An 18,376-nucleotide genomic window follows, 5' to 3' on the forward strand; every position below is an offset into this window, starting at 1 on the left:
AGTACCAAAGTGTGTTTGTCAAAATAATATCTGAAAATGTCAGTTGTTGAACATAATACTTCTATTTGCAATGACAATTCATGATATATGCAGTTGAGGAATATTCCATGTACCAACATGAAATGTAGGAACGAACATAAGACATTCCCACATACAGTATACACATACATAGAGGCATTTTTCAGCTATGATTTTACCACTCAGAATCCAGAATGGATAAGACAATGGGGCCAGCACAGGACATAATACACCCTTACAACAATCTACTTTTTGATCTTCTTGACTTCTTATCTGGTAAACTGCTACTGTGTGTCAAGAAAAGAGCCCCAATTAGGGGTTAGTGTACTCCAGTAAAAAATGGCTGGTTTAGATTAAAAACTATTGCCCTGTGTCCTTGTTCATAGGGGCATGAGAGACTAGTCAATGGTAGAATTGAGTTGGCACTTTATTGGCCCAAACACCCACAGACCCACAAGGTTGAGGTTACTCATGGACAGTAATTAGTATATATATATTTTTTGCATTGACACATTGTGTCTTCTAACTGTCCAAGAATAGGGTCCAAAGTGTTAGGAAATATTTGTTCCCATAAATACAAAAGAGTATGTCCCTCCTCATACCTCTGGCAATTTAGTCAGACTGCCAGACTGTGCACCACAGAGCCAATCAGGAGAGAATACATACAGGTCAAGGGTGCCAATTGAAAGTCAAGGGGTGTGTCTGTGCCTTTTGGATTACTCTCTCTACAGAGAACCCCTGTGGTTCAAGTCAAAAGCTACCCTTCCCCTTTCAGTCTGCTCTGCGTATGTCTGAAAGTGACAGAGCCAGCAGCCAAGAGAGTTTTTCACAGTATGTCATAAAAAATTATGAATGTATGTAAAATTGCTATTATGTATTAGATCCAGTACAGGGAATAACCAAGACCTGAATTTGAATGCACAATCCTCTTACCTCTTCACAAAAATGTACCTAAATCAATTTTGGGAAAATGATTTTACTCACAATGAACATCCAGTGTTTTTTTTAAATTGTATTTCCTTTATTTAACTAGGCAAGTCAGTTAAGAACAAATCCTTATTTTCAATGACAACCTAGGAACAGTGGGTTAACTGCCTTATTCAGGGGCAGAAAGACAGATTTTTACCTTGTCAGCTCAGGGATTCGATTTTGCAACCTTTCGGTTACTTGTTCAATGCTCTCACCACTAGGCTACCGGCCGCTGGTTCACATTCAAGAAACTCATGACAGCATTGTAGTTACCGAAGTTCACCTGAAATAAATAATTTCACATGCCACTAAGCCAAAAAAAATGTATCAATAGTTAATCCTTTAAAATTCCACTAACAGATTGTATTAGTACCTTGGGCAGACTTGCGCACTAAACTTCTTTCTCCATTTAGAATGACTTGGGCTGAGTAATGATTTAGGATGTAAATCTTTGTCCCGTGACCGCAGCTTTTTGTGGTTGCTTGAAAGTACTATTCGATTGTCTGTATAAGGAGAGAAAGTAAAACCACAAATGCTATTGAAATTTAAAATTTGTAAAAATTAATGTAAAAATGTGTGAGATGAAAATGGACAAACTAAAGGGTGTGCAATATAGAAGGGTAGTCAGTGTACATTCTGAACCGTGTTTGAAGTCAGTAGGTCATATGACCAATGAGCTATTGAAATTCAAAAATGTAAATAAATCATTTAAAATAGTACGAGATGTAAATCGACAAAAAAAAGTGTGTGCAATGTCTGTTAGCTACAACCCGTTTTGAAAGTAATAGGAGTAATGGTTAAAGAGCTATTGAATTTTGAAAAATGTGATTTGTCGCTATGTTGACGGTCCCTAACTGCTGTTGGTGGACGTAAGGCATACTACAGGTGAATATCCAACCTGAAACTGTCTTTACCTCGGTGAGTATTCTAGCGACCCAGGTTTATATGCGCGGATATCGACTCTGACACTTGAGCTTGCTTTTTTGGCCCAGTCGATGGCTCGCTGGGCTTCGGAACAGAAGGTTCTTCTGTAATTTTGGTAATTAACAGATAATCTATGGCAATCAATGGTACCTTTGGTAATTTATACTTGTATTTATTTTTGTATGTCTGTGTCCATATTGTTCTTGAGTTTCTAGCAGATAGAACATCTGGTTCAAGAGAGAGCCTATTTAATGAAAAAAGTATTTACAATTGCATTATTTTCAATTAACTCTCCAACTCTTCCAACTATTGGCTTTTCTCACAACATTTAGAACAAAGACATAGTAAAATAAAGTATGTTAACAAATATATGAAGGATATTTCATCCCGAGCATCCACACATTTTTCATTCACAAGAAATCTTCCAAGCACAGAGACAGATGTTTTATATTTGTTTCAATCAATAGTTCATCTTATTCCACAACTGTTCTGGTTTGGTGTATCTAATGCCAAATTATTTCTCAATATGTAGGCCTATGCTACTCTTTAGTAGTAAGCACAAATGGTATTCACTTAGTTGATGGTTTATATTTAGGATAATGTTTTACAGCTTTGTCATTCAATTATTTCCTATATTGTAAATATAGCCTACTTTGTCCACTGCTATACATAACCTTAAAGGGGCAATCTAGGATTCAAACAGCAACGTGGTACTTTTTTGGGGGGGGGGGGGGGGGGGTAAACACCTGAGGCATGGGACTGGGGGAATGTAGGGCCAGAGATAATTAGACACCTGTGATAATCTGAAGAACCCCAAAAAGCCACTAGATGTTTTCTGAAATATACACTTAACAAAAATATAAATGCAACATGCAACAATTTCAAAGATTTTACTGCGTTAAATTTCATAAGGAATTCAGTCAATTGAAATAAATTCATATTTTTCACGACTGGGAATAGAGATATGCATCTGTTGGTCACATAGGGGCGTGGACCAGAAAACCAGTCAGTATCTGATGTGACCACCATTTACGTCATGCAGCGCGACATCAACTTCTCATAGAGTTGATCAAGCTGTTGATTGTGGAATGTTGTCCCACTCTTCTTCAATGGCTGTACGAAGTTAATGGATATTGGCGGGAACTGGAACAAGCTGTCGTACATTTAGATCCAGAGCATCCCAAACATGCTCAATAGGTAACATGTCTAGTGAGTAGGCCATGGAAGGACTGGGACATTTTCAGCTTCCAGGAATTGTGTACAGATCCTTGTGACATAGTGCTGTGCATTATCATGCTGAAACAAGAGGTGATGGCGACGGATGAATGGCACGACAATGGGCCTCAGGATCTCTTCACGGTATCTCTGTGCATTCAATTTGCCATCAGTAAAATGCAGTTGTATACATTGTCCGTAACTTATGCTTGCCCATACCATAACCCCACCATGGGGCACTCTGTTCACAACATTGACATCAGCAAACTGCTCGCCCACAGAAACCGGGATTCATCCGTGAAGAGCACACTTCTCCAGCGTGCCAGTGGCCATCAAAGGTGAGCATTTGCACTATGTAGTCAGTTACGATGCCGAACTGCAATCGGGTCAAGACCCTGGTGAGGACGACGAACACGTAGATGAGCTTCCCTTAGAACAGTGGTTCACAATTATTTTTTTTCCCGTACCCCTTCAAACATTCAACCTCCAACCCCTCTAGCACCAGGGTCAGTGCACTCTCAAATGTTGTTTTTTTTGCCATCATTGTAAGCCATTGTAAGCCACTTATATGGTACATTTTATTAAACATAAGAATGTGTGAGTTTTTGTCACAACCCGGCTCGTGGGAAGTGACAAAGAGCTCTTATAGGACCAGGGAACAAATAATAATCAATAATGTTGCTCTTTATTTTGCCATCTTACATATAAAAATGTATTTGTTAATCGAAAATTGTGAAAAACTCACCACAGGTTAACGAGAAGGGTGTGCTTGAAAGGATGCACATAACTCAGAAATGTTGGGTTGTATTGGAGTGAGTCTGTCATAAATCATTTTACACAAACAATCTGTGCCTGTATTTGGTTTTCATGCTAGTGAGAGCCGAGAATCCACTCTCACATACAGTTGAAGTCGGAAGTTTACATACACCTTAGCCAAATACATTTAAACTCAGTTTTTCACAATTCCTGACATTTAATCCTAGTAAAAATTACCTGTCTTAGGTCACTTTATTTTAAGAATTTGAAATGTCAGAATAATAGTAGAGAGAATGATTTATTTCAGCTTTTTTTTCTTTCATCACATTCTCATGTATTGAGATCAACTTTTGTTATTGATCAAATACTTATTTTCCACCATAATTTGCAAATAAATTCATAAAAAATCCTACAATGTGATTTTCTGGATTTTTTTTCCTCATTTTGTCTGTCATAGTTGAAGTGTACCTCTGATGAAAATTACAGGCTTCTCTCGTCTTTTTAAGTGGGAGAACTTGCACAATTGGTGGCTGACTAAATACTTTTTTGCCCCACTGTAAATATATATATATATGTGTGTATGTATAGGTGTATATATATGTATATATATATATATATATATATATATATATATATATATATATATATATAAAATATTTTCTTTTTAATTCATTTATTAATTTATTTTTGATTGGGGGGTACGTTTATTTTAGAAAAATCCTTGTTTCCGATCTCCTAACCCACAATATGTAAATGTACTGCTTTCTATGTCGGTTGCTGATGGTTCATGTTTAGACCGGCATTGCTTAGCAATATAATCTTGTGATGCTATATCTTGCTTATCTCAGGGATTGACCCAAGATGACGCTTAAGTACGCAATATGTTTAAGTTGCAACTTATTCTGTTTAGGTTTATTAGATGCTAATTGAACACTTTATTCGCGGGAGCCTCCTCAGTTCATATGTTAGTAGAAGTTCTAGGATAGTGAGAGGTGAACGTATAGTTGGGATTTTATTTTTGTTTTACCTCTTGTTCGAGGTCGCGCCGTGCTTTTTTGGCATCGGCCAGACAATGTGTTTATTATTTTTATTTTTCATTTTTTTTCTCTCCTATTCGTGTATGCTTGTTAAAGGTGGGTTGATCGGGGGGGGTAAATGTTGGGGAAAGTAGGGGAACAGGGTGGGAAGTAAAGGTGCTTGCAGGGGGGGAGGGGTTGGTTGGATACTGCTCGGGTGTAGGTGCTACATATGCTGATCGTGATGGTTTGGTGCGCTTTCTTACCTTTTTATTGAGTTACATGTTATGCAGGCCACCATAGGAACTACAAACGAGAGGGGGGCGGGGCTTACATTCACTTCCTGGAATGTCAAGGGTTTAAACGAACCAATTAAGAGAGGCAAGGTCCTAGCCCACTTGAAAGCACTCTCGTCTGATATTATATTTTTGCAAGGAACCCATCTGAAAAATAATTCTCATAGCAGACTTAAATGTAGGTGGGTGGGGCAAGTGTATCACTCTAACTTCTCTGCCAAAACAATAGGCAGAGCGATTCTGGTACGGAAAGGAATTCCCTTTCTACATAAAACCACTATTGCGGATAAAGAGGGTCGTTATGTGATCGTAATAGGAGAGATCCACTCTACTTCTGTAACTCTACTAAATATCTATGGGCCAAACATTGACAACCCCTCTTTTTTCAAAAGAGTCCTTGCCCTGATTCCAGATATCTCCCATACTAACCTGGTCATTGGAGGGGACCTTAACTGTGTGCTAGACCAATATTTGGATAGATCCTCTACCCGGCGAACCCCTACCTCCTATTCAAGTGAATTCTTGAATACCTACATAAAGAATTCTAACTTATTTGATATATGGAGGATCACTAACCCTACGGGTAGGGAATACTCCTTTTACTCTCATGTTCACAATGTTTATACTCGAATTGACTACTTTTATGGTTGATGCTAAACTACTCCCCTATACCTGTAATGTGAGGTATCATGATATTATTATCTCGGACCACAGTCCACTCACCTTCTCCCTGAGATTGGGTGACATCGTACCAAACGAGAGGGTCTGGAGGTTGAATCCTCAGCTCCTCACAGAACCAACATTCTGTGTACATCTTAAAGACCAAATTACATTTTTCTTTGATACCAATGACAACACAGAGACTTCCCCAGCATTATTGTGGGAAACACTGAAGGCTTATTTGAGAGGCTGTATCATCTCCTTTCAGGCTGCCAGGAGTAGGCAAAACAGGGGAAAATTGGTAGAACTGGAGGGACAAATTCACTTACTGGATAGGGAGAATGCTAGACATCCATCGTTGGTGAAACATAAAAAAATTACCTCTTTAAAATTTGAATATAATCAGGTTCTCTCAGCTAAAATTGCTAAATCTTTTCTCTATGCCAAGCAAAAATATTTTGAGTTTGGTGACAAACCACACAAATTACTCGCCAGACAACTTCGAAAAAATGTGAGTGACCGAATGATTCACAAAGTTAAATCTGCATCTGGGGAATTACTCTCTTCCCCCAAAGACATCAATGACAGATTCCGTCAGTTTTATGAGACTCTATATACATCTAAAGCGGATCCTAACCCCTTAATTATGCAAAACGTTTTGGAGGACTGTAGTCTTCCTGCCCTGAACCAGGAAGATTCTAACTTCCTGAATAAGGAAATATCTCTTGAAGAAATTCGAGAAACAATTAAATCTCTAAAGAGTGGCAAGACCCCGGGCCCAGATGGATAACCTGGTGAATTCTATAAAACATTCAGCAACATGCTCTCTCCCTACCTGCACAAAATGTTGGTTCAGGCCAAGGAGGATGGAGCTCTCCCATCTACTTTGGATGAAGCATTCATTACAGTTATACATAAGAAGGGTAAAGATCCGGAAGAGGTAGGGTCATACAGACCAATATCCCTCCTTAATACAGACCAAAAGATTTTAACAAAAACTCTGGCTAACAGGCTTAGCACTTTAATTGGCAAATTGGTCCATTCGGACCAGACCGGCTTTATCCCGAACAGAAACTCATTCTTCAATCTCAGGCGCCTCTTCAACATTATGTATTCTCAGAGGTTACCCAACGTGGACCTTGCCGTTATATCTCTTGACGCCGAAAAGGCTTTTGACCAAGTTGAGTGGTCCTATCTATTCAAGGTCCTACAGAAATGTAATATTGGAGATGGGTTCATAAATTGGATCCAGCTTTTATATAGGAACCCCTGTGCGAGAATACTCACTAACCAATCATTGTCGCCCCGATTTAACCTTTACAGAGGGACAAGGCAGGGTTGTGCGCTGTCGCCTATGCTCTTCGCCCTAATCATTGAACCTCTCGCTCAGGCGATTAGATCTCATGCAGCAATACACGGCTATAATACTAAAGATACTCTAAATAAGATTTCCCTATACGCAGATGACATTCTCCTCTATGTAACAGAACCCCAAGCTAGTATTCCAGCTATTCTTGATGTGAATAATTTGTTTGGTACCTTCTCGGGATACAGAATAAATTGGAACAAGAGTGAATTAATGCCCATACGGTTACAAAACACCTCCTGGCTAGAACATCTTCCAGTTAGGTACATTTTTCTGAAGATAACTTATCTAGGAATTGTAGTTACCAAACAATACTCCTTACTATTTAAAGAGAATTTCCCCTCTCTGATGCAAAAACTCAAGACAAACATACAATTTTGGAGAATTCTCCCAATTTCTCTGCTCGGAGGAATTAATGCCATTAAAATGGTCTTCCTCCCACAACTGCTCTACCTATACCAGAACATCCCAGTATTCATATCTAAATCCTTTCATAAACAACTGGACTCAATTATCAATCCTTTCATCTGGGATTATAAAACACACAGGATAGGTAAAAAACACCTCTGCAAATCCAAAATGGAAGGAGGATTGTCTCTCCCAAATTGTATATTTTATTACTGGACCGCTAACCTCCGCGCTGTTACGTTTTTGCTGGATGACGCACGTCCGTCACCCCGCTGGCTTAGTATGGAGCGTGAGGAGTGTCACCCCTTCTCTATTGGTGCTGTGATTTTGTCGCCTGTCAATCTGGAGAGGTCACTTTATCGTAACAATCCTATTATACATAGCACAGTCCGAATCAGGAAGCAAATTAAAATCCACTTTGAGCTTAGACCAATGTCATTCATGCTCCCTGTTGCCAGGAACCCCTCCTTTTCCCCCTCTAACCTTGATAACACCTTTGAGCAATGGGGAGAGTTGGGGGTAAGTACCATAGGGGATTTATATATAGAAGGGACCTTTGCTTCCTTTGAGTTGCTGAGGGAAACTTATAATCTTCCCAGAAGTAACTTTTTCAGATACCTACAAATCAGAGACTATGTTAGAAAACACCTCCCAACATTTGGGAACACTAAGCCTTCCATGTTTGACGGATGCATAAAAACATCCCCCACCTCAGACAAACTGATATCTCGTCTATATGATGCTTTTCAATCTGTTAGCACACCTTCTACAGATGCCATTAAGGCAAAATGGGAGGAAGAACTAGGGACTGACATTTCGGTGGCAGACTGGGAAGATAGCTTGGAGTATATCCACACCTGCTCCATTAACTCCAGACATCGTTTAGGATCCTCTCTGAAGTTCTGGAGACTTCAATTGACCCAGACCCGCTTCTGATAATCCTGGGAGTGATTCCCTAAACGGATTAACCAACCCTCAAAAACAACTAATCTCTTACAGTCTCATTTCGGCAAAAAAACTAATGTTGTTGTTTTGGAAAAGGAGGGATGCGCCCACTACCAAAATATGGCTCAGCGAATTGGCAAACACTGTACACTTAGAAAGAATTAGATATATACTGAACAATAAATTATCAACATTTGATCAAATCTGGCAACCTTTCCTCTCTTACTTGGCCCATTCGGCGCTGTGAATTTGTACTTTTTAACGCACTCTCAATTGTAATATTTTAACCTCTTTGGGCTGCAGGGGCAGTATTGAGTAGCCTGGATAAAAGGTGCCCATTTCAAACGGCCTCGTACTCAATTCTTGCTCGTACAATATGCATATTATTATTACTATTGGATAGAAAACACTCTCTAGTTTCTAAAACCGTTTGAATTATATCTGTGAGTAAAACATAACTCATTTTCCACTTCCTGACAGGAAGTGAAAAATCTGAAATCGATGCTCTGTTCTAGGGCCTGCCTATAAATGTCCTTGATATTTATTAGTATACATGCACTTCATACGTCTTCCACTAGATGTCGACAGGCAGTGAGAGAAGAAATGGAGTGTATAACATGATCTGAGGTCGAATAAAAGCTCTTGGCATGACGTGACCCCAATTTCCTGTTTTCTGGAACGCGCGAGAAGTGACCTGGTATTGCCTTCTGTAAAGCTGTCGTTATAGACGACTAATATCTCCGGCTTTGATTTTATTTGATACATGTGACAATATCATCGTAAAGTATGTTTTTTCAATATAGTTTTATTAGATTATTGAAATTTTTTCGGGACGTTAGGCGTGTTGCTTTGTCTGCGTATGTTCAGGAAGGAGAGCTTCGCGCCACTTTGCTAGCTTTCCGTGCTAATTGACTGGAGAAGAGGACATTCTAAATCCAAACAACGATTGTTCTGGACAAAGGACCCCTTGTACAACATTCTGATGGAAGATCATCAAAAGTAGGACCCATTTTATGATGTTATTTCATATATCTGCCGTACATGTGTACTAGTAGTTTGCGGCCAGGTTTTGGGCACGCTCTCGCCATAACGTAAACTGCATATCGTAATGAAGTTATTTTTAGAATTCTAACACGACGATTGCATTAAGAACTAGTGTATCTATCATTTCCTATACAACATGTATTTTTTAGTAATGTTTATGAATAGTTATTTGGTCAGAATATGTGAGTGTCAGAAAAATATCCGGACGTTGTGGGAAAAAGATGCTACGTTAGCACAATGTATAACCACTGATTTCAGCTCTAAATAGGCACATTTTCGAACAAAACATAAGTGTATGTATAACCTGATGTTATAGGACTGTCATCTGATGAAGCTTATCAAGGTTAGTCAAAAATTATATATCTTTTGCTGGTTTGTTACGATCGCTAACTTTTGCTGCTGGGGAATGGCTTGTGTTTCTGGCTATTGTGGTAAGCTAATATAATGCTATATTGTGTTTTCGCTGTAAAACACTTAAGAAATCGGAAATATTGGCTGGAATCACAAGATGCCTGTCTTTCATTTGCTGTACACCATGTATTTTTCAGAAATGTTTTATGATGAGTATTTAGGTATTTTACGTTGGTGTCTGTAATTACTCTGGCTGCTTCGGTGCTATTTCTGACGGTAGCTGTGATGGTAGCTGCAATGTAAAACTGATTTATAGCTCAAATATGCACATTTTTCGAACAAAACATAGATTTATTGAATAACATGTTATAAGACTGTCATCTGATGAAGTTGTTTGTTGGTTAGTTTGGTTGGTTCTTGGTTAGTTAGGTTGGTTTTGTGCATGCTACCTGTGCTGTGAAAAATGTCTGTCCTTTTTTGTATTTGGTGGTGAGCTAACATAAATATATGTGGTGTTTTCGCTGTAAAACATTTTAAAAATCGGACATGTTGGCTGGATTCACAAGATGTTTCTTTCAAATGCTGTATTGGACTTGTTAATGTGTGAAAGTTAAATATTTCTAAAAAATATATTTTGAATTTCACGCCCTGCACTTGAGCTGGCTGTTGTCATAAGTGTACCGACGTCGGGCTTGCAGCCAGAAGAAGTTAATCCATCTTTGGGCAGCATGTGCTGGCACCGCCACCCGAGCAGTCGGGGAGGGGAATAAGGGGAAGGGATAAAGGGGGGAAGAAGTGGGGGAGGGATAAAGGGGGGACATCTACCCTCTTTCTTTCTACCTGTCCTTGTTCTGTATGTCTTGTTTTGTAATATTTGTTTTGTACCCAGAACTCTGGGTCTTTTTGTTTCTGTCTGCTCTTTTATGTTTAGATAAGAATTGTATACCTGTCTTTTATACCTATACACCATTCTTGTGTGTGTTCAATAAAAAATATTTGAACAGAAAACTGTACAGATAAAGAAAAACCATTCAATGAGTAGGTGTGTCCAAACTTTTGACTGGTACTGTAAATATATGATATACATATATACACACACACACATTAGATTACAAAAACACATTCATGTTAAGCAGAAATAAAACTTCACAAATCACCCAGAAAAACATTTACATTCATCCACCAATAAATCCCCAATCAATACTTTATATTGCCCGAACGGCACCAGAACATCAAGATTAAATGTATTTTGAATTTTGTTCCAGCATTACGGTGCATTAAAACTAAAAGCAGATTTACCTAGCTAGGTGGAGACCCTAGGAACCTCAAGAGTTAACCAATCCTAGCAACTCAACAGCAAGGTTAGATACGATGGAAGTTTATGGAGTAGGACAAAAAGGGAGTAATGTAGAGATCTACTGGTCTTTAGCAAAGTCCAGCCACCTTTTGATACAGGATACAGTGATGAGTATCAAAACTGTCACCTGTAACAAAACAAAGGGCACTATGCTAGATGGCATCCAAAGGTTTAATAGTAGTAGCAGTTGCACTTTGATAAATAACATCACCATAATCAAGAACAGATAAAAAGGTTGACTGAATAATCTGCTTCCTATTGCTTAGAGAATGACAATATGTTTCTGTAGAAAAAGCCAACTTTAAATCTTCGCTTCTTTTAAACGTAAAATCCATATCAATCTAAATGCCTAAGTATTTATATGCGGGAACACATTAGATTGGAGAACCATCTAATGAGTGAACATGTAGTTCATCTGAAACATTTTTCCAAGAGTTTAAAACATGTTTTCGTTTTGCCCATAGTTTTAAATCAGCAAGGGATTACTTGTCGGCATTTTTTTCCTACGAAAACTGAGAAACTCAAGTTAGAATAAATTTCACAACTGAAATATGCAAAACAAAGACACAGGGTTTTGGTGCCAAATATTCTAGCATACAAACTCTTTATGGACAAACACTCAAGTCTTATATCCAAATCTGAACAATTATTGCGTAAGCTTCAAAGCTGCAATAATGTGATCTTTATCACACCATCTATCAATATTGCTCTCCTAGTGGCAGGCGAGGAGATCGGTGGCTAAGGAGTGAATGCAAAAATCCTTGTCTCAGTGTTAACACTGAGTTTTTTACCCTTAGCCTCCTCTCTTGTAAATGACACGGTTTGATGTGAGACAAGCAACTTGCCAAAGGTGGTGGAGACATGTAGGCATTTTCTGCCATGTAGCAGTGACATACCACTGAATATTGGGCCCATTAGGGGCTTATTAGTGGATAAATGACCAGGGAGCTCAGCCATGCGCGGAGATGGACAGAACCGGAGACCACTAATCAAGCCTGTCTATTAGCCTGCTGTCAGATTGCCAGCCAACTGGTAACCCATGGCAACGGAAAGAAAAGTGAACATTAACATCAATTTGAGATCCGTGTGCTGTAAACAGCCTTATAGCTGGCCTTATGGTGCTCCAGAAGGAAAAGCGAGGATATGTCTATATACCAACAAATATGATTTTATGTATTTTTTTATGTTGTAGTGTATCAAATACAATTGTGGAAGCTAGGACTGGTTTCCCTCCACACTTGAGTTTGTACTTTCTAATGACCTTTTTTTAAGAGGACTCTAATTACCTGAAGAGCTCAATTGGCCCCTTTGGGCTGTACAAAAGCATTGATAGTTGCATCTAAAGCTACATTCTGGAATTCGAAAAACAACAAAACAGTAGCGCTGACATTTTTTCATTTACTGAGGGATAGTGCTCGTTATCCCCTCTCAAATTCATAGACAGTGCTCTAGATGCAAGAACTGACAGTTCATGACATCTTATCCACATGCTGGTTTTAAAAAGGAATACAACCTTTTACTAGGAAATCCATATACAAAAAAATGAGGGTTCCTCAATGATTCTTTGGGAAGGGTGAAGGTTCTATGTGGAACCATAATGATTAAAAAAAACATTTGAGTCCTTCAATGGTTCCTTACAGTTCTTTGCTCTTTTTTTGGTAATTAAAATGTAGGGGAGGAGGCTTGTTACAATATTATGGGGCGTGGTTTGCTCACAGCTCTTTTTGTGCAACCGTAAGTGAGAGCGTCATTCCAGTTTATCTAATGTGTTGTGTTATGGGGCAATATATTATATATGACTATGACCAGTGACAGTGTCTTGTGAAAGACTCGTGTATGTGTCACGCCCTGACCTTAGATATCTCTGTTTTTCTATATATTTTGGTTAGGTCAGGGTGTGACTAGGGTGGGTACGCTAGTTTTGTATGTCTAGGGATTTTGTATGTCTATGTTTGCCTGATATGGTTCCCAATCAGAGACAGCTGTTTATCGTTGTTTCTGATTGGGGATCATATTTAGGTAGCCATTTTCCTCATTTGTGTTGTGGGATCTTGTCTATGTATAGTTGCCTGTCTGCACTAGTCGTATAGCTTCACGTTTCGTTTGTTGGTTTTGTTGTTTTTGTTAAGTGTTTCTTTCAGTAAAGAGAATGTACGCATACCACGCTGCGCCTTGATCTCATCATTACGACGATCGTGACAGTATGGCTTTGTGTCAATTGAGAAAGGTTGATAAAATCAGTCAGTGGTTCTCAATTCTCTCATCAGGGACCTCCAGCTGTTAGTTAACTCACTTGATTCAACTTGTCACTTAACACAATAAATATTGGAATTTTAGCAATATAATATGGCTGACCAGAATAACAAATCCTGTATGGTTCTTCAAAAGGATCTGCAAAGAACCTTTCAGATTGAAGAAGGTTCTTTATAGAACCATTTTCTATAAAGATTCTATAAAGAACCATAATAAAGGGTTCTACGTGTATACACCTGTTCTGAAAGGCCCCAGAGTCTGCAACACCACCAAGCAAGAGGCACCACCAAGCAAGCAACACCATGAAGACCAAGGGGCTCTCCAAACAGGTCAGGGACAAAGTTGTGGAGAAGTACAGATCAGGTTTGGCTTATAAAAAAATATGCAAAACATCCCACGGAGCACAATTAAATCCATGATTAATAAATGGAAAGAATATGGCACCACAACAAACCTGCCAAGAGAGGGCCGCCCACCAAAACTCATGGACCAGGCAAGTAGGGCATTAATCAGAGAGGCAAAGATAACCCTGAAGGAGTTGCAAAGCTCCACAGCGGAGATTGGAGTATCTGTCAATAGGACCACTTTAAGCCATGCACTCCAAAGAGCTGGGCTTTATGGAAGAGTGGCCCGAAAAAATTGCTAAAGAAAGAAAAGAAACAAATAAGCAAACACGTTTGGTGTTAGCCAAAAGGCATGTGAGAGACTCCCCAAGCATATGGAAGAAGGTACTCTGGTCAGATAAAATGTAGCTTTTTGTCCATCAAGGACAACCCAATGTCTGGTGCATACCCAACACCTCTCATCCCCCCGAGAACACCATCCTCACAGTGAAGCATGGTGGTGGCAGCATCATGCTGTGGGGATGTTTTTCATTGGCAGGGACTGGGAAACTGGTCCGAATTTAAGGAATGGTGGATGGCGCTAAATACAGGGAAATTCTTGAGGGAAACCTGTTTCAGTCTTCCAAAGATTCGAGACTGGGACAGAGGTTCACCTTCCAGCAGGACAATGACCCTAAGCATACTGCTAAAGCAACGCTCGAGTGGTTGAAGGGGAAAAATGTAAATGTCTTGGAATGGCCTAGTCAAAGCCCAGACCTCAATCCAGTTGAGAATCTGTGGTTTGACTTAAAGATTACTGTACACCAGCGGAACCCATCCGACTTGAAGGAGCTGGAGCAGTTTTGCCTTGAAGAATTGGCAAAAATCCCAGTGGCTAGATGTGCCAAGCTTATAGAGACATGCCCCGAGAGACTTGCAGCTGTAATTGCTGCAAAAGGTGGCTCTACAAAGTATAGACTTTTTGGGTGGGGTGAATAGCTATGCACGCTCAAGTTTTCCGTTTTATTTGTCTTATTTCTTGTTTGTTTCACAATAAAAAATATTTTGCATCTTCAAAGTGGTAGGCATGTTGTGTAAATCAATTGATACAAACCCCCCAAAAAATCTATTTTAATTCCACGCTGTAAGGCAACAAAATAGGAAAAATGCCAAGTGGGGATGAATACTTTCACAAGCCACTGTATATTGTGCACATTTTTGAATTTCCAAGCATGTGTTTATATATTTAAATGTCATATTGATGTGAAGAAAAGGTCAAGCACAATACATTAATGATACATATCTCCAAGCCTTTTAATCAGCTTCAGACTTCCGTTATTTAAGAACCATGGAGATGCAGTATAATATCTTTATTTAAATGTTTTACTCTATCCTTATTTTAGAGGTAAGTTCACTGAACACATTCTGATTTACAGCAATGACCCGGAAAACAGTGACAGGGGAGAGGAGGGGGGATGGATGAGCCAATTGGAAGCTGGGGAGGATTAGGTGGCCATGATGGTATGAGGACCAGATTGGGAATTTAGCCAGGCTACATCTACATGTCCTTGAAGACAAAAGCAGAGACCCTGTCTATGAACCAATCATTGCATGTCCGTCCACCCCTGTCATTCCCTCACATACCCAAGTACAGGCATGGACCCAGACACACACACGCACAGGTTTAGAGCTGCCAATCATGTTGAGGACAGATCTTTGAGGGAGGTAGGGCATGAAAATAGTAGTTTATAATTATTTCGCTCTCATCTCTAAGTCCATTCATTTCATGGACAAGGAATGTCGAGCCAATTCTTTTTTTAAGCTGGTCATATGTTTTTTGTTGTTGTGTGTGTGCGTGTGCTTATGCATGTATGCACCTACTTAATACACAGTGGCCAAATCTCAATTTTAATCATAAGACCATACGACCTTCAAACTCATTCTGGACTTCGAAGCCAGTTTGACTACATTTTTCCATTGTTCCCTTCTAATCAGGGACTGATGCAGACCGGGGACACTAAGTGTGTGCAAATAATTATCAAGTGTAACAGAAAACTAGCAGGCTCCAGACCTAGTAGGGTAAGAGTTGATGCCCCTGACCTACGCCCTGTGCAGTTTGGACATCTGAAAGGGCATGGCATAGGTATGGTAATAGCTCCACCTATGCTTCAGATAGGCTAGTTAGATTTAATGCACTATTGCTAACACCTGTCAAACCTTCTCAGATCTCTGAAGTGCACAGAGCGTTAGGGTTGAAGTTTCACATTGGGATTGGGTCAGTATACTAGGAATGATACCTTGCCTAGCTGCCGCTACATAACATAGGCCTACACAACAGATCCCTCTGCTGGACATGGATCATGTTACAACTGATCTGCTCCAAATAGTGAAAACCAAACTCTATAAATAAATCTTATGGTTTTATCAATTTTTGTTAAATTCTAATAGACAAGAGAATATTTGAAAAGGATGGCACTGGCCATATATGAATACACAAAAGGCTAAAGAGCAGGAAAACTAGAACTCAAAATGATTATTGGGTTAAAACAAATATGTGGGGTAAAACTGATACATACATTCCCAGAGAATTAGAAAATAGCATTTCAACATCATTGGTGAGCAGTGTGGCACACACACAAGTAGAAAGAAACCCTTTTGAGTTTGTCCTACTACCACCTTGAGTTTGAGTTTATTATCACTAGTAGCATGAGTAAGACATGTCACATTTTCATTGAAACGAATACAATAGATATTTGATTGATATATAGAAACAACATTGAAAACGCCGTGATTTTTTCTTTCCAATGTTCCAATAACGGCGTTAGGGAATGACGTCTGATGTCGTAAATCCCAACATCCGGGAATCTGAGTAAACACGGCTTCTGGCATGCGCAGTTGTTCCTCGGCGCTTTGACTTCTGCAGTAGGTAAGTGAAGGGGAGGCAAATGGAGGTCTGCGCGGAAACATTTTAACAATCGATCTTCTATCTAAAGTCGTTTTGGATCCACTCCGACACATAATTTATGTGAAGACAGTTGTTTTGCACAAATTGTTTTGCACAAATTAATAATAATTTATGGATTCGCTGTTTCTTAGAATTTTTTTGTGAAATTCTCATTGAACTTGTTTTTCTTCCCAGGAACCCCTCCCTAAAACAGCAGCTTTTCTCTTACGCTATCCTGGGATTTGCCCTGTCTGAAGCCATGGGTCTGTTCTGCTTGATGGTTGCTTTCCTGATCCTGTTTGCAATGTAAATATGTCTTCTGCAGATGGTGATCATGATTTTGAAACTACAGCTTATACTACCCCTTTTACTCGAGCAACCAAAATTGTTCCTTGTTGGTCATGAAATTGTACATTTTCCAAGTTTTTGTTGAAGGATGACAAAACAAAAGGCATGTATTGTAAAGATGTTACCAATTACAAAATTAAAATTCATTTATTTCACAATTTAAAATGTATGAGTTATTTTGTGTATTTCCTTGCAAAACACTTTCAAAGGAACACTCGATTTTGGATTAAGATGTATTGCTCTATAGTGTGTGCCCTTGAGCTCAAAACAAAGCATATAGTTATGTTAACTGCAGGTTGGTTGCAATCAAGTGAGTTTAAGTAAATTACACTGTACTTTTGGTTATATGTGTTTCTTAATTGCAATAAATCAACTTTCACTGGTGTAATACAATTTCCTCTATTGCTGTTCCATGAAGATAAATGGTCAACATGATTCTGCTTTACATTTAGTTTTGGGGCTTTTTGAACTTCCATTTGATGTATGTTAAAGTTGCCCATAGATGCTGATGTTGGGTCAGTTTTGCATTAGGATTGGGGAAGTTGATCTGAGATCTTTACCTAGGGGAAAATGTATCACGACGCCATACATTCCTCTCGATCTTGGAAAATATTTTAGATTTGGGATGAGATTTAGTTCAACTGTTGGATTGCATTTGAATAGACACTTCCAATCTCTTTGTAGTGAGGTGGGTCACGAACTTGCATTTTGAGATTCTAAACTTCTTGAGCGCTTTATTAATAGCGTTAAGTAAATATCTCACAGTGGTTGGATCCTGTGCAGAGACATGAGCACTAGGCTTACTCCCTGTGACACAAGTGCCTGGGCTTTTGAATTGACCCCCGCATTATAGCTCGCATTGCTTTGTAGTACTGGGATAGCCTTTGTTGGAGCATACCTGTTGGCTTTGGCTTGGCACAAAGGAGGATGCTGTAAGACAGGGAAGGGGGGATTAATGCAACTGGCTGTATGTGAGTGGACGGTGAGCTGTGCTGATAAATGGCTCTGGACCTGTCTGATCCTGAACCCCCCTGGCTATGACCATTATTCTTCAACTGCTCAGCCCATTCACACTTCCAAAAATAAACTGCTTCTGCTCCCATCCTGATTTGTAGCTGTTTTTGTTTAATTACTTATGTGCTATGTATGTAATTCAGCTCTTAGCTGCTAACTACAGCCTACA

Source organism: Salvelinus namaycush, chromosome 7, assembly GCF_016432855.1.
Source record: "Salvelinus namaycush isolate Seneca chromosome 7, SaNama_1.0, whole genome shotgun sequence".
Taxonomy (NCBI): Eukaryota; Metazoa; Chordata; class Actinopteri; order Salmoniformes; family Salmonidae; genus Salvelinus; species Salvelinus namaycush.